The sequence below is a fragment of the Artibeus jamaicensis genome, unplaced genomic scaffold (genome assembly GCF_021234435.1).
Source record: "Artibeus jamaicensis isolate MK-2021 breed Jamaican fruit bat unplaced genomic scaffold, CSHL_Jam_final contig_426, whole genome shotgun sequence".
In the NCBI taxonomy this organism is placed as follows: domain Eukaryota; kingdom Metazoa; phylum Chordata; class Mammalia; order Chiroptera; family Phyllostomidae; genus Artibeus; species Artibeus jamaicensis.
The window spans coordinates 14,825,468-14,835,126 of record NW_026521826.1 but is presented as its reverse complement, the minus strand read 5'-3'; the positions used below and the strand labels follow the sequence as shown (position 1 = coordinate 14,835,126).

The window sequence follows — 9,659 nt, the reverse complement described above, 5'->3', positions numbered from 1 at the left end:
TTTCCTAGAGGATAAGGGAGCTTGTCTTAGGGAGGAATACTGCCTTTTCTCTGGGTCAGAGTTCATGGTCTGGGAATTCCCTTTGCCCCCTTCCTGTGTTTAGTCCTGCTTCCTGGACCATGCAGGATCTCATGAGTTCTTTATTCATATTAGTATCTTACTGAGAAAGAGTACATAGGGCATAAATTTTGGAGTTTTCTGAATGACTGAAAAATTTGTTCAACATTCACTAGTTGATCATTTGAATAGATGCAGAAATGTATGTTGGAAACAATTTACAAGGCACTCACCTTTTCCTGCTTCTACGTTGCTGTTGAGAAATCCGGTACATTTTGGTTTATTACCTCTCCCTACCACTGTGGGAGCCTGGAAGCTCTTTTTCCTACTGGTATTTTGATATTCTAAGTTGATGTGCTTTGTGCCTCTGTCCATTCATAGGCTGGGCCCTTGAAAGTCCCTTTTTATTTGCAAATGCCTATTTTCAGTGCTAGGTACTACTCTTGAATTTTTCTTGGGTAATTTTCTCCCCTTCAAATTCATCCTGAAGCTTTTGTTATTCAGGTATTGTACCACACAAAGTTTTCATCTCTAATTCTCTTGTTTGTTTTTCGTTCTACATTATGGAATATTGCCTCAACTTTATTTTCTTTCCCTTTAACTGAATTTGTCATTCATTATATTTAACAGTTTGCTGAGTACTCCTATTTTTTAATTTTTTTTAAAGATTTTATTTATTTATCTTTAGAGGGGAAAGGAAGGAGAGAGGGAGAGAAACATCAATGTATGGTTGCCTTTCGTGCGTCCCCTGCTGGGAACCGGCCTGCAACCCTGGCATGTGCCCTGACTGGGAATCGAACCGCTGAGTATTCCTATTTATAGTACCTTATTTGTGGCTTCATAGATGCAATTTCTTTTCTTACATTTTGATGTCTTTACTGCTCCTATTTTATTTGCATACTCTCCTCTTTTCTGTTAGCTTTCCTTGGAGAAGCCATTTGTAAATGTCTGGTGCACATGGTTTGTCTGTTGATATTTTAGGGTGAGACACTCAAAAACTAATTGAAAATTCTGTGAATGGGCTTTCCTGGAGGGATGTTTGGAGGCTAGGTGGCTGTTTGTTTCAGTTCCCTTAAATGTCCATGTATGAAAGGTCCTTTCTCTAGGATAGTTTAATTTCTCCAGAAGGGTCTCATTTGGACTCTTGCCTAAGTGTAAGGTCAGGCCTCTTAAATTTGGCAGTCCAAAAGATTGCCAGCTGTTTATAATTTATGATGTAGCTTTATCTAACGCCCTGTTTTTTGGTGTGAATCTCACTACTACCCTTCTCTGTTGCTGGGTTTAGTCTTTTTGGTTAAACTTAGTCATAGCCTCTATCTCCTTTTCCCTCAGGGCTGAGAATGGGTAGCTGTCTGTATGAACCTGATGGCACTGCAAATCCAGAGCTTTATATGCTTATCCAACCTGTTAAATACTCTTTATTCAGCATCTCTAATACTCCTGTATCTTCTGTATCCTGTTCCTAAATCTTGTTGTGTGCAACAAGTTGTGTGCAAGTGGCTGGCTTCTCATCACCAATTTCTTATGTAAATTTCATCTTCTGTTTGGCCAAAACATTTAAAATTCCTGTGTCTATCCATTGTCTTCATTTTTTTATAGAGTATTTTTAAATCAAATATGTTTTTGTTATTTTAGAGACAGGTAGCAAGGTTTTTACTGTCTTTTTAAAAGCTGTAGTGTAAAGATAACCTTGAATCAGATTATGTTACCCCTCTGACTCTACTGAAATTAAGAATTCTCTCACTTGCTGCCTATGGAAATTAGGTGGAAATTCAAGCTGGTTACTCTGGCCTTTGGATCCTGCTTGGTTCTATCTTCATTTACCTCTCTGCCTTTTGTCACACTACAGCTGTTTCTACTCTCCACTGTTCAGCCACTGTCCTTTCTGCCCCTCAAACATCTGATGTCTTTGTTACTATAGCCTGTGTGTGGCTAGGTCTTTTTTATCATTCAAGTCTTAAGTAGAAAATTTTAAATGTTCTATGACAGGATTGGTTAGGATGGTTGGTATAACATTGCCTCCATGTCTCAGTGCCTTAAAGGAATAATGAGTCTTGCTCATTGACATGTCTCTCGTGGATTGGCTGGGACCCAGGATGATGGAGGAGCCACCATCTGCAGTATCCCTGTTACCCATGGCATAAAGAAAAAGAAAGCACACCATATTATAAAGAGTTTCTAAATCTTCCAAAATAGAAGTGACATAAATCCCTTTTACTCAGATTTCCATGTGCCAGATCTAGTCACATGGCCAAACCTAATACCAGGGCAACAGGGGAAGTGCAGTCCTACCAGTGCCCAGGACAAGAACTAGAACTATTTGGTGAACAACATTAATTAATGACTGCCATAACAACTCTGACCAACCAGTGTAAAGTAGCTGTATTAGGGTCTTCAGAGAAACAGAACCAACAGGGGACAACAAACACAGAGATGAACTGTGAAGAATTTGCAATGTGGTTATAGTACAGAGGCTGACAGGTCCCGTGATGTGCAAGCTGGAAGTCAGGAAAGGTAGTGGTGAACTTCTTGTCCAAGTCTGAACACCAGTCTGAGGTTAGCAGAAGATGGCATGAGATGTCCCAGTTCACCCCTGAGGCAAAAAACAAAAACAAACAGACCAAACAACAACAATAACAAACAAACAAACAAACAAAAAACCCAGGGCAAGTTCCTCCTTGCATCTTTTGTTATGTTCAGGCCCTAACTTTACTAAATCCACTGGTTCAAATATTAATCTCCTCAGAAACACCCCCACAGTTATACCCAGAAACAATATCTAATCAGCTATCTGGGCACCCTGTATGGCTAGTGAAACTGACACTGGCATTCCCCATCACAGTAACTCTCCTCATTGCCTATTATTTTATTTCTCATATTTTCTCATAGAACTTAATCACTATATGAATAAATCTTGTTTTTATGTTTATCGTCTGCCTGCCACCAGCTGTTTAAGTGCAAAAACCTTTTTGAATTGTTCACCACTCTATCCCAAGAATCTAGGGCAGTGCTAAGAGCAGGTGTTCACAACCATTAGATACATAACTATAGACTGATTTTTAAAATAAGTGCATTTAATAGCATTATCCACTAAAATGAGTTTATATTTATACTTTCATAAAATGCTTCCTTGTTCTACTTTTTAATGTTCATTAAACAAAAATAGGTATTCTTTCAGTATGAATTACTATAGAAAACTGAGAGTAATTTCCTTATCAGTAAAGTTAATTTTTGGTATTTGAGATATTTTACAAAAAGTAGTTAAAGGATTACTACCATTAATCAATATAAAACAGAAAGTTACAGCAAAATACAGTATATTATGCTTATAATTTCATAAACTTCCAACTGCACCATCAATTTAGATCAGTGGTAAAAAGAACTTTCTTGGCCCTGAAATATGGAAATGCAAAATCAGGAGTGTTTTCTAAAAGCAAATATTTTCACTTGTTAGCTATTTTATATTCTTATGGTATTTATCTTTGCTCTATAAGGAGAGCCATTTGTATTATCTGCAATTATAATTTTATATTACAAGATCTAAAGAAATTCCAGCAACCTTTTACTCCAGATATTTCCAGTTCTTTCTGTTCCTGCAGAAATGAACTTTTTAAGGTTTACTCTTTTAGCAACTTTCATATTTACAAATGCAGTGTTGTTAACTATAGTCATGCTACACATTACATCCCCAGGGCTATTTATAACTGGAATTTTGTACTTTTTAACCTCCTTTACCCATTTTGCCCAACCTACGCCCTCTGCATCCCCCTCCCAATTCTCCCCCCTGCTTTCCCCTCCTTTTCTTTCTTTCTTTTTAACCTTTTGTGAAGTCAGGTTTGCTCTTTCTGGTTGTAGATGGCTGTAGCTCAAATTCACATACAGGTTATTTTATTTTCTTTCTTGGATATTAACAACTGTATCATCAGGATGCTTGGATTCTATTGGTGGCGCCCCTGAGAATGGTAGGGATGATGATTTGTGATAGAGACATAAAAATGAGAGAACTATTGGGTTGGCCAAAAAGTCTGTTTAGTTTTTTCTATAAAATAAAGGGCACATTTTTCATTTTCACCAGTAACTAGCGATTTGGATACTTTGAGTATTCAGCTATCTCCTGCTATTGGCTTCTAGTGGGTAGAGGTCAGGGCTGCTGCTAAACATCTTCCAATGCATAAGACAGCCCCACAGCAAAGAATTATTTGGCCAAAATGTTAATAGTACCAAGAAACATACAGTCCACTTTTGACACATTCAGTAAGTCACATCACCTTCCCCATACACTGCACAAGTCTTTTCTTGCATTTCAATTGAGTTTTTACCTTTTTTTGAAATAATAAGTATAGTACACCAAAATGTGTTTTCTTTCATCTTCACTATTGAAATGACTGCACAAAAATTCACCAGTCTTGATTTTTTTAAATGCACACTGATATGATAGCTGTCACAATACAATCTAACAAAACTGTTTTAGTAAAGTTAAAGACAACTAAGCACTACTAGAGCCTTCATATGGGAAAAACTAACCAAATTTTTGGCCAGCTCAGTATTTCAGAGAACTAACTGTTGTGCACATGGCCACAGATTTTTATGCAAAACCAGAAGGCACATGTGGTCATTGAGACTACTCCACTAATTCCACAGATTCAGGTAACAGTACTAATAACTGGTTTTCAGTGTGTTTGGTTAAAAACAGAAGTTCTGCATATACGGTGTTCATAAGTTACTTTTGAGACTTGATTGCTCCTGAGACTTAAATGAAGCTAGCCCGTCCCTCTTCACTCTCCTCTCCCACCCATGATAAACTGACCTCTGTGGATCCCTTGAGTGATGTCTCCTCACATCTGTCCCCCAGTGCAGACAGCAAGCACTGTGAGGGCTTGTCTAATGCCTGACACAAGCATCTTTAATCTCCAGTGTCTAGCCTACTGCCTGTTAGTGTGCAATACATATCTGTGACTAGAGGAATATATGTATATAAGAGTTAAAAGTAAATAATAGCCCTGGCTGGTATGGCTAAGTGGACTGAACATTGGACTGGGAAGCCAAGGGTTACCAGTTCAATTCCCAGCCCGAGCACTTGCCTGGGTTGCAGGCCAGGTCCCCAGTAGGGGGAATGCAAGAGGCAACCACACACTGATGTTTCTTTTTTCTTCCTCCCTCCCTTCCCCTCTCTCTAAAAATAAGTAAATAAAGCTCTTTTTAAAACAAAGTAAATAACAATGGTTTTTAAGCCCTGGCTAATGGACTACTTCTCTCAAACTAAATTAAAGCTAAATTTAGTATGACACACAAATTCTGACACCACCTAGGTATTCAATATAAACATAATTCACATAAGCTCTATAATAACTGCTCATCAAAATTTCTCATTGCCTTTCAGAATCTGTTCTGAAATTAAAATGCAAATAGCTGCACTCCATCCCTAGTCTTTGGCAAGACATGTAATTTAAAAGGAGTCTTAGAGTTCGATTCCCAGTCAGGGCACGTGCCTGGGTTGCAGACCACGTAGGTCCCCAGCACACTGGGTTGAGGTCTGCAGGAGAGGCAGCCACACACTGAGATTTCTCTTCCTCCCTTCCGCTCTGTCTACAAATAAATAAAATCTTTTAAAAAATAAAAATAAAAGGAGTCTTAGAGTCTATATGTAAACTTATCTTTATGGCTAAGTATTATTATTTCTTCTAAAAGTGAATCAAGTATATAGAACGTAAAAGGCATGAAATTAAAAAAAATACTTGCTGCTTTTTTTCTTTAAATGTTTTATTCTTTTTTTCTTTTATGAGTTTATTTGTTTATTTTTAGAGAGAGAAGGGAAGAAGAGTGAGGGAGAGAAACATCAGTGAGTGGTTGCCTCTGGCACATTCCTTGCTGGGGCCCTGGGTCTGTAAGCCAGGCATGTATGCTGAATAGGAATCTAATTGCCACTCTTTGGTTCGCAGGCCCACACTTAATCCACTCAGTTATACCAGCCAGGGTGACTTCCTGCTTCTTATATGTTTTCTACTAACATTGTGCGTTTCTTTTTAAAATTCTTGGCTACAGTGCATTGCAGTTGTGGTGGTTTCTTATTGTCTGACACATTTGCCAGAAGTTTGATTGTGGTTTTGCTAGCAGTGCAGACAAACTAAATGTCATAAAAGTTGTAATAGTTTAAAATAATGTTGGAGAACTCAAATATAAACATCTGTAACTTTAACTTAACAGGAAAAAAAAAGTCTGCCAGCGATAAACAATCACTGCAGAGACAACTGGGAAAGGCATTTTAAAAACAATCTGTTAAAAGACTCTTGGACACTGAAATATATTAAATTTTTTTTGCTGAGGTAAGAAACACATGGCATATAGTTTACAACCTTAACCATTTTAAAAGGTATAATTCAATGGTATTAAGTACATTCACACTGTTGTGCACATATCACCACCATCCATACCCATATAACTCCTTTCATCTTGTAAAATTGAAATTATATATTCATTACACAATAACTCATCTTTTCCCCTTCCCTGTGCACCTGGAAACTACTATTTTATGTCTCTATAATTTTTAGTCATCTACCTTCTTCATATTAAGTGAAGTAATACATATCTTTTTGTGAATGAGTTCTCTTAGCATAATGACCTCAAGGTTCATCCACATAATAGCATCTGTAAGAATTTCCATTTCTTTTTAAGGCTAAATAATATTCCATTGCATGTGTGTACATTTTGATTATCTATTCAGTAGTCACTTGGGTTACTTTCCATGTTACAGCTATTACAAATAATAATGCTGTTAACATGGGTATACAAATATCTCTTTGAGACTCTCCTTTCAGTTCTCTTGGATATATACTCTGAGGTGGAATTGCCAGATCATAAAAGATTTCTATTTTTAACTTTTTGAACAACACTGTTTCCACAGCAGCTGTACCATTTTACATTTTAACCAGCAGTGTACCACAGTTCTCTTTTCTCCATATCAGTAACACTTATTTTATTGCTCCTTTTTTATTTTAACACATCCTAATGGGTATGTGGTGCCTCGTTGTAGCTGTGATTTCCATTAACTGTGATTGTAACAACTCAATCACATTTTTAAATGATAGTCTTTAAAGAATTTAATTTTCAGTTACAATTGAAATACAATAAATAGTACATTAGTTTAAGGTATACAACATAGTTGTTAGACATATATAACTTATGAAGTGATCACCCTGCTAAGTCTAGTAGCACTCTGACACCATGCATAGTTATTAGTGTTATTGACTGTATTCCCTATGCTGTACATTAGATTCCTGTGAGTGCTTTTATGTCAGGTTGGCCGAAAATTTCATTTGGCTTTTTCCATAAAATGGCTGTAGTAGTGCTTAGTTGTCTTTAACTTCATTCAAAACATTTTGTTAGATTGTTTTGTGACACCTGTCATATCACAGTGCATTAAAAAAAAGCAAAACTGGTGAATTTTTGTGTAGCCATTTTAATGAAGGTGGAAGAAAAAGCACTTTTTTGTCATACTATGCTTTATTATCTCAAAAAGTAAAAATGCAACTGAAATGCAAAAAAAATATTTGTTCTATATATGCTGTGATTGATTGAACATATAAGAAGTGGTTTGCAAAGGTTCATCCTACAGATTTCTCACTGGATGATGCTCTGTGGTCAGTTAGACCAGTTGAAGTTGACAGCAATCAAATCGAGACACTGAGAACAATCAACATATACCACAAGGGAGAGAGCTGACACACTCAAAATATTCCAATCAATAAAGTTATTAGTGCAAATGAAAACTCTTGTCATTTATTTTTATAGAAAAAGCGAAACAGACTTTTGGGCCAACCCCATAACTGGCAGTTTGCACACCTTAATGCCTCCCTCTTTTTCACCGTCCACCCAGTTCCTTCCTATCTGGCAACCGTCAATTTGGACTCTGTATCTAACTTTATTTCTGTTTGGTTTGTTCATTTCTTTCTCAGATTCTACATATAAATGGAATCATTTTGTGTGTGCTTCCCTATTTGACTTCACTTAGCTAGGTCCATTCATGTTGTTGCAAATGGCAAGATTTCATTCTTTTTATGGCTGAGTAATATTCCATTGTATGTAGATGGTGTGGCAATAGTATGTTTACAGTTTTGGGTACACAAAACCTAGTTTATTCTTATTAATTATTGTATTTTCCATACAAATTCTAAACCTACTTTTGTCCCACACTATATGTGCCAAATCTATTTTTTTATTTAATCAATATTAGTTTTTATTTTATTATTCATGTCAAGGGTATGCCTACTCTTCTGACATTTATCTGGCCAACCAGATAATTTTTTGTATGGAGAGACATTTTTATGTGCCCTTTCTATAAAGTATATATTATTTTATGTGACTTGCTCTTCTTGTTTTTTGTAGGGCTTCTTTCTCTTCTAGCATTGGTTTATCCAGCATATTGCTTATACAAACTTTGAAAAGCAAAACTAGTCAAATATTTTCTTTCTTTTAGGCCTTCAAACTGTTTTTTTCCCTAATTTAATCTTCATTGTATTTTTCCCGTTACCATTTAGTCCTTTTATACTCCCCTACTCCCAGCTATCACAACACTTATTCATATCCATGAGTCCTTTATCATTTTGCTCGAACCCTCTACCCCTTAGCCTGCCTCCCCCACTATCGTCTGCTCTCCATCTATGAGTCTGTCTCTGTTTTGCTTGTTAATTCAGTTTGGTTCATTAGATTCCATATATAAATGAAATCATATGGTATTTGTCTTTATCTAACGGGCTTATTTCACTTAGCATGATGTTCTCCAGGTCCAGCCATACTGTTACAAAGGGTAAAATTTTATTTTATTTAAAAAAAAAATCCAGTAGAATTCCATTGTGTGAATGGCCCATACTTGTTTTATCTACTCCTCTACTGATAGACACATCAGTTGCTTCCATAACTTGGTGATTATAAATAACACCTCAATGAACATAGGGGTGCTTACATTCTTTTGAACTAGTGTTTTGGTTTCTTCAGATACAGTCCCAGGACTGGGAATGCTGGGTCAAAAAGCAGATATATTTTTAATTTTTGAGGAATCTCCGTACTGTTTCCATAGTGGCTGCATCAGTTTGCATTCATTTCCACCAAGTACAAAAGGGTTCGCCTTTCTCCACATCTCATTAGCACTTGTTTGTTGATTTACTAATGATAGCCATTCTGACAGGTATGTGGTAGTATCTTATTCTGGTTAAATTTGCATTTCTGTGATGATTAGTGATGTTGAGCATCTTTTCACGTATCTAGTGGCCATTGGTATGTCGTCTTTGGAGAAGTGTCTGTACAAGTCCCTTTACTCCCTTTTTAATTGGGTTGTTTTTACTGCATTGAGCTTTGTTAGTACTTTGTAAATTTTGGCTATTAACCCTTTATCAGATGTATTGGCAGTTGTGTTTTCCCATTCTCTGGGTTGTCTTTTCATTTTGTTGATTTTTTTTGCTGCACAAAAACATTTTATTTTGATGTAGCCTTGTTTGTTTATTTTTTTGTTTTGTAAACCTTGCAGGGGAGATATATAAGATAAACAATTTCTACAAGCACTGTCTGAGAGTTTACTGCCTATGTTTTCTTCTAGGATTTTTATGGTT

The 9,659-nt window shown here is 36.4% G+C and overlaps 1 protein-coding gene across 11 annotated transcripts in view; it reads left to right on the top strand.

Annotated features, from left to right (window-relative positions):
• The window catches only part of ZMYND11 (zinc finger MYND-type containing 11), a 147,460-nt gene that overhangs the window by 29,445 nt on the left and 108,356 nt on the right, over positions 1-9,659 (top strand). The gene's annotated exons all lie outside the window — the stretch shown is intronic.